The 23283-nt window shown below is 35.3% G+C and overlaps 1 protein-coding gene across 2 annotated transcripts in view; it reads right to left on the bottom strand.

Moving 5' to 3' along the window:
- Positions 1 to 23283, bottom strand: part of RAB28 (RAB28, member RAS oncogene family) — a 66579-nt gene that overhangs the window by 21394 nt on the left and 21902 nt on the right. The window lies entirely within an intron of this gene.

Here is a 23283-nt window from a genome sequence, read left to right as displayed (position 1 = left end):
CAGCAATAATATATCCTACAGAGATTGCCATTCTAGTTCTCTCAGGCACACTCTAACACACCAGCATTTAGAAAATGAAATGTCTAATGAAATTAGGCATACTACAGTAGTAGCATTAGGGTGACCATATCAGAGAAACAGCAATCCTATTAATCAAGTAACATAACCCAAAAACAATACAGCATAAAAATGTGTAATAATTATTTTGCAACTCTGAAATTCTAGTTGCCGCATTTCTTCTCACATTCTTAAAAAGTTTCTATGAATAATGAATACAATATTCCACTTTTTGGATCCACAATTTTTCTCAAGAATAGTAAACACACACACACACACACACACACACACACACACAGAGAACAAAAAAATCTAAAAAGATACTTCATTTTAAAATTACCAATGTTTCAACAACACTTTCAATAAAAAAGTTACACTATTTAGAATCTGCATTTTCTCTCACAAACATAACACTACTCTTCATAGAGCAGTACATGAAAAGTATAAACTACTTAATTCATAATCTTATGAGAATGTTTTTAATACTATGATGACTGCAATATATATTTTCAAACATTTGTATGAATTCATCTGGATGAATGAATTTCTATGAACCTAACTTCAAAAAATATATTTCTCTTTAGAATTACAAATTAACACTTTTGGTAATAGTTTCTAAACTTTACTATACTGAACTTTAAAGACTGCTCAAACACTCTGAAATAAAGCTTGCTGACAGAAAAATTTTAAGAGACCCTTCTTTAATTCGGCATGAAATTATATTATCAGAATTAAAGAAATCACATAAAAATACCTTAAATTAATGTAGTTAAAGTACTAGCAGCAAGTTTCTGGACTTCAATAAATAACTTTTTTTCACATAATAATTTGCCTCCTTATGATCTAGCCTATAGGACATAGAATAAAAAAAGTGTAACAAAAAAATCTTAATTTCTTATTAATGCAGCTATAAGTATTCTTTATTTTGGTTTAATTTAACTACTTCATAAACTCACCACAGTGTAAACAAATATGATACAGCACTATGATTACTGGCATTCAAAACTGAATTTTTTAATGTCCTTTCCTTAGTGATGACATAAAGCTGTAATGTACTAAACATTCAGAAGATGGCGCTAGTCCAATATATCTGCAAGCCAACGATGGATCAGCCTCTCTTCAGCTCTCTCTCTCTCTAATATTTTCTCCAATTTTGATGCATCTACTACATCATCACTGAATTTATCCATCCCAGGAAAAGGTATAGTTACCTTTAGTTAAATACTAAGCAGGAAGCACACTACTAAATTACTTTATCATTCTGAAGTTCAAAGATCTAGTGAATGGACAGCCATCAAGTTCATTATAATTTCATAATCTTAGGGTCTTGGAATCCTACTGTAAGTTCATACAGCATTTCTTAGATCCTAGGTTCAGTCACACAAATCTATCTCCTTTTGCAGTCAATAGTAAGAGTTTGAGGCCATGGTCTTAAGAAATACTGATTCCAGCACCAAAACTCAAGAAAATCTCACCTCCCTGTCCTATTCCTGGTTGTTCAGTCCCGTCCTCATGCCACAGTGCACTATTCTCCCTTCAACTGCTTATGAAGCCATGCAGCTGATATGAGCTTAGGGAGCTCAATGAGCTGATCCATGTTAAAAATAACCATTTATGTTTGCAACGTTCTTTTTAACCCAGATCAACTCACCAATCCAATTTCCAGTGTGGCAGTGGTGCCAACTTCAAGCTGTAAACTACCTTCACCACAAAACCAACCTAACATGAAACTACAGCCTCAATGTGCTCAGAAAAGGCTGAATTCTTTGTCAACATTCAAAAGGGCTGACAAATGAACAAGGTCAGTCTCGCCATTAAATTAATACAAAAAACTAAGTCTTTCATGTTATTAAAGGTAGCTATTTCCTTATTAAGAGATTAGATGCACTCTGTAATTATAGATGTAGCACAAAACCAAAAAACCCCACCCACCCTCCCCCACAAAAAAAGAAAAAAAAAATTTTTGACACATTTGCTATTGTGCCTACACCATAATTAAAACATTCTACGATGTCTTGTAAGCAAGGCATAGTTGTACAAGACATTTCTTCAAAAAAAAAAAAAAAAAAAATCCAGACATAGTATAATATCAAACAGAAAGCTTTGTCTTTACATAGCAGATCCTAAAACAGTTTTCTCAAAATAATGCATAGGAATACATTTCAGAGTAATATATTTTATGAAGCCATGGAAATGAACTATTAACATGAACTTCTTCCTATAAAGAGCATTTATAAATCACGCTTCCTCATAGGACCTGCTCCAGTATTCTTAAAGGCTGCTGCTGCATCTGTCTATACAGACTGCTTCCACAGGTATACTTCTGCTGACTTCAGGCCAAACAACCATGTTAAAAATTTGGCTGTCCTCTCAAGTGCGATGCTTTCATCCAAAACTCCGAATCACTTTCTCCTAACAGAGCCAACCCAGGTCAGCTCTAGGGCCCTTCCATGCCTCATTCCAATGTTGCTTCCAGCAGACGTAATAAAGAGTTGGAGACACTTAGTGCTTCTCCTATACACCCCTCTGGGAACTCTCCCACAACAAAAATTATAAATGAACATGAAATCATTCACTGGGATATAAAAACAAGCCATAAATGTACAAAGATCAGGCCAAGTCAGTATTATTGTTATTATAATAAACCTCCAGCATTAAGCAATTTCAAACATCACTTCAGTTCTTCTTCCAAACTTTTTCAATGTAGAGGCAAGATTGGCACATATCTGAGTGAAATTACTCAGTTACTAGGCAATTTATTACTGTTTAACTGTTCCATGTGTATCAAATCCTGTTTGACAACAGCCCAGTTTTTCTTCCATTTGGAAGCTTTTGTAAATAATTATTACCAAGCCAAACAGTTTTCAACTGGCAGTTAAAAAAATTAATAGTACAACTCAATTTTATATTACATTAAATTAGAATTTATAAGGAAAAAATAAGATGGCTCAGTAAAGAAATACAACAGATTTTGATTAACTATAAAAGGGGAAATACAAATCAAACATATTCAGATCACTGATAGTAAATGCATGAGCTATTTCTTAGATTGATCCACGGCAAAGATACAACATCACAATGACTAAAAAGAACTGAATTCAGACTTTTCATATTTCAACCATATGAAATTTTCAAACAAGACAGTAAAAGTCGGTCTGTACAAACTTTTCACGTTTGCTGACTCACATATTTCATTAATGCTACCTAGTCACCCAGACAAAAAAACTAAATTCCAATACATCAATAAGAGATTCATCATCATATGTGAAGAACTGTTCTAATCTCCAAGTAGAACGAGCATGTAGCTCGCTTTTTCTTGACGTGAATTACTATCATCATGTGAACACTTTGGTCCAAAACACCATTAACTTAGAAGACCATAATTGGTTGAAATACTTAGGAAAAACTATGCAAAAGCTCTTTACAATATTTATATTTACTATTTTCCAAACAAATTAAAAACACTGAATAGTGAATAAACTAGGACAGAATATACTAATATTGCAATTTTGCAGTATTAACCAGTCTCAGATGAGCAAGCGGAACCAATTCATCAGGCTAGCTACAAGGGACTGAACAAAAATCTTAAAAGCTTTCTCCAAGACTTGAAAGATATGCGATATGTAAAGGATCCAATTGTGTAAGAAAAACACTTTGTACAAATTTTGATTGTTATAGCTCCAACATAGTCCATTCTCAGAGCTAACCTGGCCACCTGGCTGTGCAGAGCAATCCAATTTCCTCTTCCAATCTCCCACAAAAAGCTTTCATGTGAAGAGTAGATGGTTCAGTGGAAGTGGCTGGCCTGAGATCAGAGTTAGAAAAGAGTTAGTTTCTCTAGCAGTTCATGCAAATATAACTGCAAGTGGCTACTCAAATGGAGGGTCATGGCTTTCCCTGTGCTGCTGGCCAAGCATTTCCAAAGCTTCTCATGTGACCACTACAATATTAGAGAAATCCACAAATTCATTCAAATAAAAACTTAATCTCTTTGCTTTGCTCTGTTCAGTTTAGGCTGGATCAGTGAACTGAACTGACTCTTTGCAGTGCTACCATGATTACAGCTGACAAAAAGGAAGTTTGATTAATTCAACTGTAAAACCACATCTTCAGATTTTCAGTGTTGTGGGGAATGCAACACTGAGACGAGCTGAATTTGGACACATGCATGCACTCTTACATTTTTTTGTCAAGATTCACTTTAATCTGAAAACATTAAGCAACCTGTTCAGTTGGGACTTATTTGTAAACTTTTTTCTAACACTTTCCAAAACTAAAGAGGATTTTAAGGGTTTCCACTTCATTCATTTTAAGTTAGAGAAAAGAAATCAGTTATGTCTTATTTATAGGGGAATTCAGATGTTGAAGGTATATTTCCGAGACCATTTGGTCAGTCATGACCTCAAACAGTTAAACAAACCTACTCTACTTTTTATAGTTAGGAGTCCTCAAGGATAAGCAGCACTTCCTTTGCTAGGTTTGAAAAGGAAAGGGAGAATATGAGTCAAGAAGTTAACAAGTCCCTTGTAAATATCCCCAGGATATTATCTATTAAAATTTTAGCACAGGCCTGATGATGTCCTGGTTGCTTTGTGACTTAATACACTCCCTTTCTTCTAATATACATTAAGAGGGCACGGAGTTTCAGCAGGCATAACTTCCATGGCTTAAATTTTCAGAATGAGGATAGTAAAGAACACTTTGACTCACACTTTAGTTAGACATCTATTTAGGCCATCACTGAGCACTCTTTAAAGAATTGTGTCACCTATCATACTTCTGTTTAAAACACACTCATAAAAGTGTATTAAAAAATGTTAGATTTCTAGAACATTTCAGCAAACAAACATCTTTAACTCAATCCAGGTGAGTGGGGTTTTCAGAAGAGTCTGAGTGACTAACACATCTGAATTTAAGAGAAGACACTGTAAAGGTTTTAAGGGCCTAAAATTAACCACTAATAGAGCACCCAGATACGTAGTTCCTGTCTCTATCCCACACACTTCTTAATTATTTTATCCAAAGACTGTTTTACTGAAAAATAAAGAGAGACTGTGGAGCAACAACCGGAATCCAGGACACACAGTCTTATCTGCACTGTTCCAACCAAGCAGTCACAAGTAATGCGCATAATATAGCCGCACGGTGTGAGGCACTGAAGGGCAAGCGGTTTTGTTTTGTTGGGTGCTTTTCCCTTTCTTTTTTCTTTGGGGGCAGGGGGAAGCAGGGGTTATAACAGCTTGAGTTTAGGGGGCTGGTTTTTAAAAATCCAGTATCTAAAGGTTTGTTATGAGCCATGCCACTAGGCTGCCACAAGCAGCTGTCAGTAGCAGATACTTAGAAACAGCTCAAATACAATTCTACCACTCCTTGATATAAACCCCACTTTCGGGCAGTCTACCTTTCCCTGCCCGACCCTGCATCTTCAGGTTGCTAAGAATTCAGCTGAAATGTTTAACAGCCACTGGTGGACCTGCCCCTTCACGAATCTGTGCAATTACTTTCTGAACCCACGTACACTTATGGTTTTTACAACCATCAATGACTACGATTGCCACAAAAGTAAAAAAGTAATTCCAGCTGCTTATTTTAAACTTGCTGCTTAATAAAATGTCAAGAGATTCCCTCAGTTATGCATTGGAAAAATGCTACATAACAGTGCTCTATACATATCTCCACAGCATCCATGGCTTTTATATATCTGTTTGTCTTTCTTCTAAAGCTAAAGAACACAATCTATTTTATCTCTCCTCATATAAAAGCTGTTCCATTCCTCCAGTCATTATTGCACTCCAATATGCACTGCATAGACTTGGACCATCTTGATTTTTCCCAAGTTTTGAGGGTAATTCTGTGATTTATTCCCCAAATTCCAATCTCAGTATAGACAGAGTCCTAAGAGAGATTTACAGTAGGGCACCAGGGATACTCACAGCGACAGAAGGAAGTGACTGACCTGGCATTCTGTTTGTTGCATTTGTCTCTCCTTCTCCTTTCAGAAAAGAAGTGGAGAATTTTAGGGAAACCTGCCTAACAATGCAAGAGTAAGACCTCCAAGATGCTGGAAGTGGTTAACAAGTTATTTGGTTCTTGTTTGCTAATGAAGTGAAGTCTTAATACACTTAAGCATTTAAGCAGAAGAGAAAACAATGACAAAATAAATTTAAAACAATTTTACATTGCTACCCAATTCAGCTTCACTAGCTGGCCATGATATGGCAAAGACAGCCATGTCAAATGAAAACCACATTGAAACTTCAAACACTAAACATTAGGCTGCACACTGCAGGCTACACTTTGGGGGACAAAGAAGATACCAAGGGCACAGCAGAAGTGTGGAAACCCCAACATAGCAGCTAACAATGTAACAAAGCAACAAATAGCAAACCAGACTATTTTAGTGAAAGCACCAGCAACACAGGCTGTAATCTGCCAATAATCTGAAAAGATTAAGAGATACCTCAAAAACCTGCCGGGGGGGGGGGGGGTGCAGCTTTGCAGAAATTTCAAGAGCATTTATCATTATTATAATTCTGCTGCCCCAGGAATAAGTCAAGAGGCTTAATTATAAAGTATGCCTCAGTGGACCTCTCACTTAAGTGGATCAGCGCAAGTTATGACACAAGGCTTGTCCTGTCCCACTCGCACATTACAGGGTTGTATATATATTCTACATGTGGGCCAGTCCTGTACTACAGCCAAAAATCTGTCAGGCTTCCAAGCTATACAAAGGCAATCCCACATCCAGATAGACGCTCTGAATGACTGCTAGTGCATACTAACAGAGGAAGCTTGAGCTAAGCGGACTTAGTGCTCCCCTACCACAATGGGGGAATGGTGGGACTGGGCACGCCTGTTCATACAGACTGCCATCATACGTCTCAGAAGGCTTTGCAGTGATGACATCTGGCTTATGGACTGGACTAACTAGGACAGGAACAAAGGAAAATGGCCAAACTAATTACAGAGATACGTACATATGGTTATTAGGTCACAGACCATTTTATGCTGTAGCCCCTCATCACAGAAAAGATATAATGTCCTTGAAGGAACCCTCACGAAAGCTACTTACAGTACAGAATCTGGATTGGAAAAGGATCGTTAAAGCTTCCATCTTTCTTTTAAATTTTCAACATCTGATAAATTACCTTCATTCTTCTGTCCAACAGATTAGCCAAATTTCATAACTCAGATTCAAAAAAGTCATTCTATAATTATTTCAAAATGCTTAAGTGATGGACAAGACTATAATATCTGCAAAACATGGTGCAAATGAAGTATTACACTTTAATGTTTAGTCTTAGGACTCTGGAATTTCAATGAACAAGATCACTCATCAGAATCAGACGGGGACAGATGTACCGACATGGTGGGTGGGCACTGGTGGACATCGATCCCTTCCAACCTCTTGTACCTCTCTAATGAGCAATTTCCCCAGATTCAAAGAGAAATTTCATAAAAAGTTAAAGAGAAATGGCAAGTTGCCTCCTATTACCGCTGGCCTAACTGCTTGCACTGCTGCTTCTATAAAACATAGGGTTTTTTTTCAAAGAAAATTATTGTTAAAACCATTTGGCTGAAAGTGAAGAGCAATTGAAAGGTACAGTCAAACTGGCAGCTTGCTCTTAAAATTCCCCCCACCACTTTTATAAGTATCGTTTTGCTTGTGGCTTTTAACAGCTGTTCACACACGCCTGGGCTAGATGTGAACTTTTATTTTCCCAAACTAAACTGGAAGCTTTAAACAGCATCTGATTTAATTTTTTTTTAATTAAAAGTGGAGGTTAAAAGGACCATGGAAACGGATGATGCAGCTGTGCTCGTGCTAGGGAAAAGAATTCCAGAACAAGAAGTGAGGTAGAGTAAACACTCGAAATAAGTTTCACAAAACTGAGCACCACACTTATGCGATTTTATTAGCTAATGCAAAGTTAACCCTCTGTTTCTTCAGAAATGTTTTCAAAAATGAAATTGAGTTGCATTCTGAAAGTATGCTAGAATTTGCCTAGGTACTATGCTCTTCCCTCAGAACAATCCTAAAATTAATTCCAGAATAAAGTGGTTTCACAGGTTCTAATATTATTCCTGAATATATCTTAGTATAGAATATGCACATAACTCAGAACTAGCTCATTAATACTACCATATTTTCACTTACTGTTTTGGTTCTCAAAGGAATTTAATTTCCCTGCATTTAATTCCGTTTCTTGGAGTAATTAAATGTTTAGAATCAGATTTGCAAAGATACTGGGGTAAAGCACAGACAAGCAGTCACTCCTAGTGTGATTTTTAAAAGCACCAAAGCAACGACTTGGTAACTGAGCATTTGTTAAACCACATTTGAAAATCCCACCAGATAGCAATCTACATTTTTAAGTCCTGGCACACTCATGAAAATTCTGCCCTTGTGGCCTAATTATTTAATACATAGCACTAATTACTAAAATTAAAAAAAGAAAAAAGGAAGGAGAATAAAAGTGTTCAGTTTCATTTCTATACGGACAAATTAAGTACAAAAGCACAACAATGACAATAAGATAATTCTATACATCTTCAGAGTATTTAAAAGGTCTTTTCTACTAAAGCACTTAAGAAAATCATAAATTTATTAGGCAGAAAATTCACAGGATTATGAAGGAAATACCACGTTGATTCATATGGATTATATACCCTGTAGACTGTAACAGCTCCAAAGGAAATTTTTCCAGTGCACTAGTACAGATACTATTTAAACCAAAAGTCCGTAATAGTTCATCCATCAAGTTTATTCAGCCAGAAGAGCTGCTAGAATCTTTAGGAGATGTCTAATATACTAAAAACACATGTATGCAAAGCAACCATACATCTCAAAACATAATCAGCATACTGTTAAAAAAAAAAAAAAAAAAAAAAGCCTGGTGTCCACAGTGGGCTGATAAAGCAGTGCTCTCAGAAGATCTATGAGGGTAAAAGAAAACCAACATTAAGAGCACTCCCTTTACACTAAGCACAAGGCACTAGGTGGAAAGAGAAGGGGGAGAATAAAAGAACGTCAAGAGAAAAGAGATGCAGCCTACACAGCAGTGCCTAGTAGAGGGAGGCAGGTGGAAAACTTTTAGTGATGTAGTAATCTCTGTCTCTCTCCCTCATTGACCCACATACAAGAGGCGCAAGGATGAGCCTTTTTTCTCAATAAAGGGTTAATAATGAATATGGAAACGTGGCCTAATTAGAACCAGGAATCCCGAATATTCTAGTGAGGCCCAATAAAAACACTACAACCAGGATCCTGGGCTAGGGTTCCTCTGGGACATAATTTGATACTGTCTTTGATGATATGAAGCCTTAATTTCTATTGGGTAAGTTTCTCATTCAGTTCAAGGCACAGTTTGCAAATGAAATCCAGGTTACAAGTAAAATGCCTTAGGCAGGTGCATATAAATTACATTTGTACATTTTAACACATCAAACCTAACAAACAGAAGTTCACCACAGAAAACATCACACTGATAAAGCAAACATAACATTAAAGTTCCCGAACCTTCTGTGAATAAAACCATGTTCTGAGGACTGAGATTAATATACTATACACAGTCCACCACTGACAGATAAAAATGATTCATAGTACACCAACACCATCGACAGACAGAAACAATTCACAGTATACCAATTATCAAAACATGTTTCATATTAACTTCCATAACTATGAAGTGGTTATACAATGAGTAACTTTTTTGTTTTAGTTGTCTGTGTTGCCTTCACACTACAAATACACACAAAACAACTATAAAAGTATAATTCAAAGAGGAGGCAAAAGGAACCATCACTGACCAATACACATTTGGTACAGTTCCCTAGTATTCCACAATTTAGCTTAAAAAATTGGCCAAATAATCTCAAAAATAGTTGAATATGTCCTACAAATAGGACCACATAGATGCACCCACACTATGCAATGCTTCAAAGTGGATGGCATGGGAACAGAAGATGCCTCATTCCCATAAAATGTTTCTCTGTCAAGAGGATACCACAAATCCTCTCTCTATGCTGTAAGTCAGTACAACCCTAAAGGTATGGGAAGCTAGCTGCCAAGAGAAGAGGGCGTTCTGGTTTCGAACACAGAGATTTTCCTCTCTTGAGGATTCTTAGTTGGAAGTGTTCTCTTCAGGTTAAACAACTACATAATAGCATATGGCTCTTTGGCCTAATAAAGACATAACAAGGTGAAGCTAACAAAATTTAAATGGAAAGAAAGTGTAACCACTTTCATTGATAAAGCAATATAAACTGCTCAGGACACGGACAGCATGTTTGCTCAGCGTTTCCTTCGCACCTTGGCTCTCTCCTAAGCTCTGACTGTGGGTCCCTGCAGCTAACAATAGCTGTCATAATGGCAGCAGCATTTAGTATTGTACGGGATTCTGCGTTGTTGGAAAACAAGATTGATGCTTTTCACAACGATCTACTCTAGTTTAATCTGAATTACCAGACTTGGAGCAAGAGTTAGCAAAATATTATAACCTGTGCTTTGAAGGTCAGGTTAGATGATAAAATAAGGCTTGGGAGCTAAAATCTCTGAAAGGAACCCTTGTCACCCTGATGTCAAAGGCAAAATAGTATTGATGTCAATGGAACTAGAAATTCAGTTTTGAATTTATTATTTCTCAGTTCTCTCTTCAAGGAGAATCAAGAATATCCTAAAGCATACCCACAGATATCTGTTAATATGACTAAAAACTATAAGGCACAATTCAGTGTAAGCAACACAAAATATTAAAATAATAATTTTATCATTATCTCAGAATTAAGAACTATGGGGAGCTAACAGTTATTTTTGGTGACTTATGAAGTGCCCAAAGATATGAAATATATTGGAGCAAAACCAGCTGATTCACAAGTATGTTTCAATTTTAGAGAATTTTATGGTTATGAACAAGACATTTTTCTGTCCATTTTGCTCTCCAGTGACTTGCTCCCATTATTACTTCATTGTCATGCTTTAAGTTAAAATACATGAAGTAAACTTCAGTGTTCATTCACTGCTTTTGAAGCCAATAAGACTGCTTGGAACAACTCAGGATAACCATATAGCAAGAGACTGTGACGCTGCTATAGTACTCACTCTTTCATGAATAGTAAATTACTCTAGCAAGTGTGTAAAGCAGACAGGCCCAGTTGCATAAGGCTCAGTGCAAGTTTTATGAACTGCAGAAAAGCATGATTAGTATGGGGGAAAAACATGTTTCACACTTTTATTATAAAGAACATGAGAATCTCACAGAAACTGCCAGAACAGATGTTCATAAATTGGGCCCTTAATCTACAGCACTTTCCAGGTTTTAAGCTATATACACTGGTCTGTAGAACATACTCCTCTCTTTTTAATATAATTCTTCTGTTTAGCTTTTTTAATAAATAAGTTTATGACTAGTAGTGTTGCCAGCTGTTCAATTGTGATTTACAGTCAGAGTCTGCTTTAATATATAGTGGCTTTTGTGGCTTACCCATATAGATTACATTTTAAGCTTCAAGATATCGCTATAAAGCAGCTGGAAAAAGTACTGGCTGTGCTCAGAAACCAGCATTATTGCCCTAGTGATCAACCATTTAAATAAGCAACTACATCAATAACTATTCATTTTTCTAAAAACTTTTTGGATATACCATTCCCAAAATAAAACTGCAACATTTATGGTGTAAGAGGAGGACTTCTTAATGTATGTACTTTAAAAGGTCAGCATAAAAAAATAATAATTAGACAATGTTTTATCTGGCAATACAGAGGTGTCTTTACAAAAACTATTCTTTATTCTTTCATTGCATGGTTTCCTTCCACTGTTTTCTTTGAGAAAACTTCAGAAATAAAAAAGCCTTCATTTCTAAAAAAACCTTTAAGTTCAAACCTCGAGTCCAGACATCTTCAGCAGTTGTTCCTGATAGATATTGGTAGCGTTATAGTAAGTTACACTTACTGCAGCAAAATAAGAACTAACAGAGTAAAGAATGTAATGAATAACTTCTAGAAAAATCCAGAACCTTTCTACATTATGGGCTTGTACTGCATATTTTACAACTCACTATACAGTGCCTTCTAGAAAATCATTACAGCACCATGAGTATTTACTGAATACTGCTCTGAAAGAACTATCAATACAGAAACATTTTTAACCTCACAGACTTGCAGCGTAACTGGAATAGGCTGCTTTTCCTCCCTTACTATTATCTGCAAGTACAGGGTAATGTTATTAAAACAAACTACCGCGACAATAGTCTTCAAATTGAACAATGGATCAAATCAAAAACTCTGCAGACTCCCTAACAGCTTAGTCCAATGACTGTAACACAGAACACAGTTGGACTAGTCCAGAATCATTAGTCAGAACCACTGGAGTTTTTCCTTCAACCGAAAAAAGCCCTTTCTGCTCAGAAAGCTTCTTTTTTCCATAGAAAACTAAATACCTAAAAAATTTCCAATCAATAAAACAGAGCAGTTTGTTTCAGAAATATCACTACAGTACCTAGTGGGAAGGTTTTTTTGTTTGTCTTATACGCTATTTTCTCATAAGCTTGGATTTGCAATTGGACTATATCCATGATGCATTACTGTCACAAAGCCCTATCAAACCTAAGAAAACGTGATGCACAGATGAGGTGTGGGGAAGGAGTGCAACCTTTAGAACGGGAAGAGAAGCACCGAAACTCCAGTTCCCATGAGGCACAGCAGTGGCATCTCCAGATCAAAATACTTCTCCATGTGGGCAGGAGAACATACAAATATTTTAGAAACAGTTCTGCTAAGCAGCCTGACGAACAACACCTACACGCTTGCTTTCTTCCTTCTGCAAGGCTAAAGCAGTGAGAATTTTCAAACAAATTTCCCCTGTAATTTGTAAAATGAATGTTTAGGAACGGAGGGTCTCTGCTCTTTTCTTTTGAAAATATCCAAGGAGCACTGTCTGCACAAATCTTAAACTACTTTTTCCAGTCTTCTTAATTGTAAATTATCTACCACAAAAATGTTTAACTTTAGAATGCACCATTTTGCAAAGTTGCCTTCAAAATACATGATTATATCCCAGTATTTTCCAAAAGCAAGTCTTTCTCAAAACATTTTACTATTCTGTGTGTTCAAAGCAACTATTTAGATTGTAGCTTTTTTTGAATTTGTGTTTGTATAGCACCTGAAACAAAAAACAATGATCCTGGTGGGAGTTTTCAAATGCTACACACTATATAAATACAGGAATGCTTGGGAATGAATTCTCTAGTCTGAAAGTCAGAAAAAGGTATTGTTATTCCTCTTCATGTATATATATTTCAAAATAATAATGAGTATCACACATAATCAAACATATGAGATAATACTTTGTGAAAAAGAAAGACCACAAGGTAATCCAAAAGAACATTCTAATCTAGGCACTAGTCATGAAAACATCAGAGTAAACTTGGAGCAGCTCATATGAAGTCACTAGACTCACTCTAAATTTAATCTACATAACCAAGAGAAATTTTGATTAAAGTCAGTGATTCACAGCACTCTCTGCACTTAACAATTAGAAGAGTGCAGCAAGAGTGCAGTGAAAGGGCTCATTTTACAGTAAGTGTTAAAAATACTAATCAGCGGATGAGATGGGATGGTTTCTCCTTCTGTTCAGAGCAGAGTGTAAAGGGAAGAATGGATGGAATGAAATTAAACCCTCGCAAAGGGTTCAGCAAAAGTTAATTACTTGCTACTTATTTACAATTCCCTTGTCATATTAACTAAATACTCTAAGTCACATAATTAAACAAAGGAGACAAAACTTTTAAAGTACTATTACTGAATAAAATTTGAGTTAAAAATGCTAAAACATATCATGCAAATTTCATAAGGAACTCAAAGTCTTTCTGAAATAGAAACTGTATACCATGTACAGTAAGCTCTCTTCTGTTTAAAGTCCTTGTTTGAAATAAACAGATTAATTTCTAATTTACTATTCCTCATTACTGTATTCCACTTCTGTAAACAACACATTTCAGCAAACCTGAATTGATTTTTAACACTCTTTTTGGCGCTAGAGAAACTTAGCTCCCTCCTTTAAGAACAACATATTTTGAGGTTATCCTCCATATCACGAAGGCTGAAAGAACAAAGAGAGTGTTAATACCAACAATTCTGTCTGCCTTATTTAAACTAACTCACTTATCTCAGTGAGCTATTAAGGTTAGAGAAATATGATAATGGCATAGCACCATTACCAGCATCACCTACTATGGTAACACTTTCACAGTCTCATCACATGGAAGAATAATTGCACAGTAAATATCTGTTTTCAAATACTTTTTTTCCCTCCTAAAAAACTGACCTATAGAATAAATCAAAGCAGACAGCAGAAAGAAAGAGCAACTCATGTAGAAACTCATTTAAAAATACTATCTCATATTTTGGAACAATGTAGAACTCATAACCAGAGGTACCAACATCATGAATGCAAGAATATGCTTAAAGATCTGTCGAAAAAAAAATACATTTAGCAGAGTTTACATGTTCATACACTGAAAGGGGCATCATCAACTCTGAATGTCTCTTCTTATCGTATCAAGCATACAGAGCTATAATTATGCACAAAGCCTGAAACAGTACCATTAACTTCCCCTTCTCTTGCAAATCCCTGAGAGACTAAACAAGATGATGTCCTGACAATCGTACAATTTTAAAATATACCTAATACAATACATTCCCCATAATTCTTCATTTTTGAATCTGCGTGTGCTATACAACTAAAAGGCTGATTTGAACACTTTACTTACTTAATGGTCTTGTATTGTCTTTTGTTTCTAAAGGATCTAACGGCAAATTATTTTGCTAAATAGTAACAGCTGGATAATCCTACAATATTATCTTCTTGTCAAGAACTTCAAATTTTCTAAAATATTTTCAGGACAATATATCAGCATTTTTTTTTCCACACTACAAACTGCTTTTAATCATATTAACAGTGGTTCTCCCTTATACTTATGCTCCATATTAACATAGGTCATCCTTCATCCTCTAAGATGAGATTAAATAATTACCAGTTATTTCATAATGTTCTTACATTTTTTGGCTTATTGAAATGGAGGTGCACATCTCCATTCTCTAAACGGAGAAAGCTTAAGTTTTCCCTGCTTATCAGGAAATGAACTTTAATGCTTTCTGCCTGTAGTAAGCATAGTAATAAACATAATTCAGTTGGTGTGTACATTTTAGATGAAATTACTTTGCACACATAAATACTGTATAAATGTTACTACATGTTATTAGTCTGACTCAAAAGTGTAACAAAAAGATTAGTTTACTGACTTATCCAGTTCTTAAATAGAAAATAATGCTACAATAGCACTTGTCTCTTTTTCCACTTTGTCCAAAAGACTAATACTAATGCCCTATTCACACTTGAACATTGGTTATCCTCTATCATCAACTTCCTTCAATAATAATATATGAGAATATATTTTCACAGTAGCTAATGGAGACATTCCTACAAATCAATGTGCTGCAGTGATACAGAAATAAAAGCTTATTTCACTGTAATGATGCTTCCAGACTTCCCTCAAGTCAGGTGGTTACTTGCAGTTAATGATCTGTGACATACCACACAAGTAGTCCTAAAAAGACTTATTATCCACTGCATGTGCAACAATATTTGCTTTATGGATGGCTAAATGAATGAAGACATTCAATGTAACTGTAAAAGTGAAATCAAAAGAAAACTTACAAGTAACGTGTTTTCTTTGAGTAAAAGAGCTGTGAACATTTTCCATTAATACTTAACCTTTTGCTGGAGCAGTGCAACCACATATAATGCTTGAATCCATAAAGCCCAAGAGCTGCTCAGGGTTAACACTGATTAACTGCCCCCAATCAAATGTTATAACTTTTAAAAATTTCAGAGCGCTTCACTCCACTAGTGAAATCAAACTGTATTTATATCATATGGCAAAGATAGGGGTGGGACACCTTGCAAAGAAAAAAATGTCATGTCTTAAAAACAGGTATTTTTTTCTATCCAATAAAATAGATACAAAAATTGTTCTTTTTTAAAAAATTATCTATTTTATGCTGCACTAACTATTCCATTAGTATACTAACAAAAAGAACAGCAGATTAACTTAAAATAAGCTACACTCCAACAGAACAATATCTCCCATGACTCTCAGACTGTGCAGACACTCACACATTTTCTGTTTATAATTTTTTTCATTTACTAGACTCAGCTTTTGTCCACCATATGTCCACCATAGATTAACTATTCCCTTAGGTACAATTAAGGGCTTTCCATTTGTTGTAAGAAGACCTAAGTATGAAGGACGCAGCCAGAAAAAACATTTCTACCTAAACCAAAAACAGAAGCACATTCAGCCTGAACTATGGTTTATGCAGCATCTTTTTTTATTAGACATATGTCTACATTGCTAAATAAACTACAGACAAAATCCATGGAAACAGTAAGAGATCTCTCAGCATTTCATTTGTGTATTATTATAAAAATAGGATACATATACTGTTCTAACCTTTGTATTTAAACGGTTTACTTCTATTTCCATTTTTCACTGACATCTTTACAGATTTCTCTGAATTTAAGCATAACTGTTACTGACTGTGGATATATTATTTACTGGCACTTCTGCCACACTGGCATTTGAGTTCCAGCTACAGTAACAATATTCTACTAGTTCTTTGAACTTGGTCTCTTTTGCAGGCAAGACTTACATGCACAAATAAAAAAGGGAAGAGCAACCTCAAGATTTTAAGTGCTAGAAGGAGAAGAAACCAAGTTATTCATGCTAACTAAAATAAGAAAGCATAACATAATAATAGTTTATCAGTTGGATTAGTCCTCTCTTTTTAGACTACCCTCACTTCCTTGTTAAAGCAACATATGACTATAATTAGAATATATTACATTCAGCAAACAGTTTACACAATATTACTCCTAACCTGCCCAGGTTCAAATGAGTGGAAATTCATTCACTTCAATGGAATTACATCTGTTTACATCAGGGTTCTGTTCAGCTGTACAAATCTCAAACTCAGACAACTGGTATAACAGCAAATTTGTATCTCTTGTATATAAATTTATAAACTATTCAGCCTAAACACTGCGACTAAATTCTGTACTGCAGCAGAATGCAACTCAAATAGCAGACTCACTACTAGCTAATTCAATCCGTGCTGAACATCAGAAATGGATCTAAATGCCAACAGGGCCCCAAAAGATGATAATGATCATTATGTGTTTTGACACAGACAAAAAAAGATTTTTGACAAAAAAAGATTTCTCCATTCTACTCTGTTCTTCGTTAGCACTCTGACACAGATGACTTGGCTTTTCAGAGACACCAAAATCCATCAGGTATACATGCTCCAGTAACGGCGGCATCACTAGAAGAAAATCAAGATAATCTAAAATCTGCTTCTAACCTGCTGATTTAGCAGTTGCTGTCTCCACTCTGACTCCCCACCTCAGAGATCATTTTATGAAGGGTTCTGAAAGAAGACCATGAGTAAAACTTGGGCTGATTTGCAAGCAGTGAAACAGATACATTTACCACAGCAGGTAACAGAGAGATGTGGGGCAGAATGCAGCATATATGTCCAGATGCTTGTGATATATCTTATCAGGTGCTCTCCCTTCTCAGCCCATGGAATATTCCTAAGTAAATAATACAGCACTGCAAAGACCCTTCCACATACCCCATTTCTTTTGTCCTGCACAAGCTTCCATAAGCTCAGCTACCTTCTGAAGAACCACACTTGTGGCTCAGGCTCCATTTACCTTACCTCTGTGTGGCACATATCACACTTCAGTAGATTTGCCCAAATGGCAATTCAACTGAGATAATTAAATAGATCACTTTGGCAGTGCTGGTAGTCAGCAATGCCTTTGCTTCCACTATTAATATTATGCTTAGCATGACTTAGGATCAAAGTTTCACAAGACAGACATTTTCTCAGACAAGCAAGATAATTTTATGACTCAAAAATACGCATGTTTTTAAAAAGCTCCCATCCCTAAAGTAATACAGAACACATTCAGACATTGGGTTGGAAATATATTACTATTGTGAATAAAAGATCATTTCCACTGTCATTTTTTATTTCATTAATTTAAACATCTTCTTATAAATAGTAAATAAAAGTTAACTGATGGAACTTCTGATTTGATGGAAGAAAGAAAATAATACATAGGACTATATTTTCTATTAATCTTGCAAATTTGTTGAAACAAACATTCTATACATATTTTAAAACAGGGTAACATTCTACATTTATTCAAATGAGTAGGTAAATTGACCGTAGCACAGGACAAGGTTCTCTTTTTAAGGGAGTCTCTACATGTAAGTAGTTTACCCTCCAGTCCCAGGAGCATGTGGAGGCTCAGGTGACTGGTCCTGCTGTCAGGCATATAGGATCTATAGTTTAATCAGGCAAAAGACTCAAAGGAACAGAGTTTTTGCATGAGCTGCTCTACACTTGTTTTAATTACAGGTGAAGGTCCTAACAAGTGTAAGAGCATAGGAAACAAGAACAGAACACAGCTAGGGGAGGGCAAGAGGGACAAGGGAGTGAATGTGTAGTCCTGAACTTTAATAAACCAGAGTCTTGAACAGAGTATTATTGAGGAAGCATTCCTAGTACAAATGGGGAGGCTAAGTAGCTAGGATGGTAATGCAGTCCAAAAGTAGACTGGATAGGTCCTATTAAAGGCCAGATCCACATTAGTACACAGTACATTAAATGTTCATTCATATGTGCGCTGGAAAATGTTTCTTTCTGTGGTCAGATAAGATAGCTAAAAAGATTTAACATTGTATGTAAATGTAAGTTAAAGGGTACACTAAAATGTAACCTTTAAACTTCACAATATAACAGCATATCACTTCCTGTTCAGAGATAGCACTCCAAGATCAATTAATCACAGCTAAGACGAACAAATGGTCAACATTCTTAATTAGTGTTGATGCACTCTCCTCTGTGCCCTCATCTGTCATGAAGACTGTTTAAAAATCTGAGTTATTAGTCTTTATTGAGGAGTGGATCTGGTTAATATCTCTAAGAATAGAAATCATTCATCCATCCACTATACACTGGTACCTGATAATTCCTACCCCCTATATAAGTTACAGATAACCACCGCCCTGAGACCATCTAGGTAGCTATAAATCAAAAAGAGTGTAGCTCCCATGCAACCTGGGTTAATTTTTGTTTACAATATATCCACTGAAAACGCTGGTAGGACACTTGAGTCTGGTTACAGATTAGTGCAGAGGAAAATACACAAAGAACTAGTCCAGGCAGAAAGGAACGAAACACTTCCGTCATATAAAACACAGTAAAACCTCTCTAATTCACACAAATGACCAGACAACCCATTGCAAATTACAGAAATTCAAATCAATACCAAAAGTTTAAGCAAAGATCCTAAGTGCACAAAATATACTTCATTCATTTGATAACTAGAGCTTACTTTATACTACGCAATATTACATATCAAAGTATTCGACAGTACAATATCTATAAAGTTTTAGTTTACTACACTGAAACTCCAAAGCATTTTTCATTGTTGACAACAAAGCTTAGACCATTATTTCTGGTGCAACTGAAGTGGTATATAGCAACATATAAATAAGCATATTTCAAATATACTTTGTATCAAATAAGATTAAAATACTGGAAAGTAAGTTACAGAATAATTATAAGGAAAGTTAAATTTAAGACTCAGCACTAAATTTTAGGATTTAATCTCATGATTTATTAATTTAAAAAAGAAACATTCTAAATTAGGTCTTATGATTCTATATATTGTTTACTGAATGTGCACACATGCACACACACACACAAAAGTATGGAAAAATTGTGATTTAACTGAGAATAGGACAAGTGCAGGAAGCAGGTCTGGGCAAGATCTTGGCTCAAGTCAGTCTCCTACTCTGACAGAATCAGTTGGTCAAGCTGTAGAAAAAGATGTAAGGAAGCAAAGAAGTAAGAAAGAATGAAAAATAAAACTAAGCACACAGGAGGACAAATAGCCATCTTAAAAAAAATATTCCTTTCACAAAGGAGGATGCAACTCTAAAGCTCTCATGCTTTCCCAATTGTTTTACCAATTTAGTCCCTCCTTTTATCTACTCCAGAAGCAAATAAAGTAGCTTTGTATGTATAAATTTCCTTAATTACATATCATTTGATCAGTAAATTTTAGTCTGTTACAATCACAACAGGACATTTTAATAAGCTGCCATCACTCTAAAGTTAATTATCACCCTTTTAGCAGACATACAGGGGCTTGCTGAGTTCATACTTCTAATCCATTGCAATGCAAATTAAAAGTAAAAGTTAGTGCTGATTCATTTAAATCACAACTGAACAGCACAATTTCTTCAAGTTTGGTAGAATACTGAAGAACTTCCTCCAAACTTGACAAATTTAACAGTTGTGATGATTATAAATTGATGTAACAAAACACTAATAAATCATGCATTTTTATAGCCAATTTAACACCTAGTACATATCGTTTACTGTTATACTTGAAGCAATTTATGTTTTCAATCACAAAATTACCTGAGGAAATTATTTACATTTGCTGTAATTCATGTGTACAGTCTTCCATATTTGATAATGAAGAAATACATATTTCTTATTGTTTTCTTCCAAGCTTTTTTTTAACCATAGTTTTGTTCCTACTTCTAGAGCACTGTAACGAGATCCCATCTGTGTTCACCCTGAAACTGGGAAAAAACCTCTTTTGTTTCAGGTAATATTAGTAAGTGAAAAATCTGACAAATGGGAGCATAACCCCAAGCTAAGTAGACTTAAAAGAGCAGCACTAATTTTAGGCCAAGAGTTTCAAAATGGATGGTTTCTGGTAGGCTCATAAATTCTTATCCAGATATCTAAATATAGGCCCAATTTTCAAAAGTAATGAAGTGTCATGAATGAAAATAACAGCATTTTTGCTTTTTTTTTTTTGCTTTTTTTTTTTTAAACTTTTATCAGAAAGAAAGTTAGAGTAACCTGACTGTGGATACAAAAGTTTCTAGTCTTTCAGTGAACATATTTGGATATTTTTCTAAAAGACATGCTATAGCTCAAAAACCAAGTACAGATCTCAGACGGAAACTACTGACTGAAAGTATCTGCCCTATATCATGCACGAGGTCAAACAAGTTTATGAAATGGCTTTTCGTGGCTTGAAACCTCTTGCTTTTACATTCTGCACAAGCATCTTACCACTTACTGACTAAAGATGTTGACCTATTCTGAACACAGTGATCCCATCTGAAAAAGTTGTTAGCAGTGGTAGCTTTATCCTTCATAATATGCAAGAATCAACATAGTGCTTCTCTGTAAGCACTTACCTTGTTTTCTATTTATGTTACAGTAGGAGCCTGACTATAGTAACCTCTCACAGGCCATTAAAGCATTGAGATGGAAGCCCCGCCCCGGATGTTCTTCTCCTATTATAAAGTCCAGAAAAGCAATGAATTTCTAAAAGCTTAATTTTTATCATGCTGAAATAAAAATAAAGCAAAAGAATGACCACTGTAAGCAACATCCCCTATGCGCCTTCTTTTGAGAAACACCAAGCAGCTCATGATGTGTGCAACAGCAACAAATGTCTGTAGGATCACATGAAAGCAATAGTTTGCTTTTCTTCTTCACATACAGCTTCTGAAGGAAAACCAGGCAGCAAGTAAACTGTTCCTTCAGATACCTTTTTCATGCAACAAAAGCCTTTTCCATATATCAGTCTTCTATCTGGAAACTCACCCATACTCTATATGCAGATGCTCCTGAAGAAATACTTGGATTTTAAAGAATTGCATGCAAGCATATGAGGAAAAAAAACCCGTGTACTTAATGTATATAACAGAGATAAAACATTCTCTTTTAACTGCAAATGGAAACCAGTGCCTGGTTTTCTGCCTATATGGTGTCATTCCAGCAGAAGAAATTACTTATGTGTATCCTACTGTAAATACTTCATAAGATTTGCAGAATTCCAGTTAGCAAGTCCAATTTGGGGGTAAAATATAAATCAGTGAAAAATATTTTTCATTTGAATTTCAACAGAATCTGTATTATTGGCTCTGGTGTGCTACAGTACAACACAGTCTATGTTATACTTTCAGAAGTGCTATTTATATATTGTAACTCTAAGAGCTTCTCTGTTTTCTTCCCAGAAAAAAGTAGTCTTTCATAATTAATATCATAAAAAATTGTAACACTGCAGTAGCAACACTACAGTTAACCATTCTGAATTAAAGTGTTGTCTCTATAATATTTTTAAATGCTTTTAAACAATACTACCTTTCTAGATAAGGTCTTTTCTCAGATTTGTCCATGATGTGGACATTGTGACTGAGGCCCTAAATATGTGAGAAAGTAAAAAAAAAAAAAAAAAAAAAAAAAAAAGTGATTTCTTGTTCAAATAAATTCAAATGCTAATTGTTAAAAAATGCTTCCATCACTTAACTCCATTTCTAAAGTTGCTTTATGTTACTCCTATGACCTTCAATAGAAAAAGGTTAAGAGACTTGGAATCAAGACCTCAGATATCCTCAGATGAGGATTCTTCTGGAAGATTTATTAATTGGAAATGAGGGAATTTGGTATTCAGCTAATTAGAGAACTAACAGGGGATGGCTGTTTAAGGTGGTATATTAGGGTGATCAGGAGTAAACAAAAGCATTACATCATACTCACATGGATAAAAACAGGACAGGTGAAAAAAATCCCACAAGAACAACATGGAATAAGGATACTCATGCATAAAATTACTGTCATGCAAAAAAAAAAAAAAAAAAAAACTAATAGAAAGCTCAAAATATTATACCTAATGCCAAATAAGAGATATCAATTATTTAATTGGTTTTAATTATTTGCAAAAATACTGGCATGCAAAAAAAATTAGAAAACTCATATTATCTCTAATGTTAAATAATAGATACCATTAGTTAATTTACCAGTCTCTATCCAGCAGAGATACATAGTTGTTCTCCTTGATATACAGAACCACACAATATACCGCTCACTGGACAGAGGAAGGATTCCCACTTCTCCATTCTAGATGCATGCCACAGATATATTCAGAAACAATAACAAATTTAAACTCGGGTGAGAGAGATCCTCTCCATTCCTGTGTGCTGCTCTCCAAGTAAGAAAACAGAGACAGACAGGCTGCGTCCCAAACAGAGCATGCTCCAGCAAGTCCCTCAACCTGG

This window comes from Apteryx mantelli, chromosome 5 (assembly GCF_036417845.1).
Source record: "Apteryx mantelli isolate bAptMan1 chromosome 5, bAptMan1.hap1, whole genome shotgun sequence".
In the NCBI taxonomy this organism is placed as follows: domain Eukaryota; kingdom Metazoa; phylum Chordata; class Aves; order Apterygiformes; family Apterygidae; genus Apteryx; species Apteryx mantelli.
This window is presented reverse-complemented; position numbering and strand designations above follow the sequence as displayed.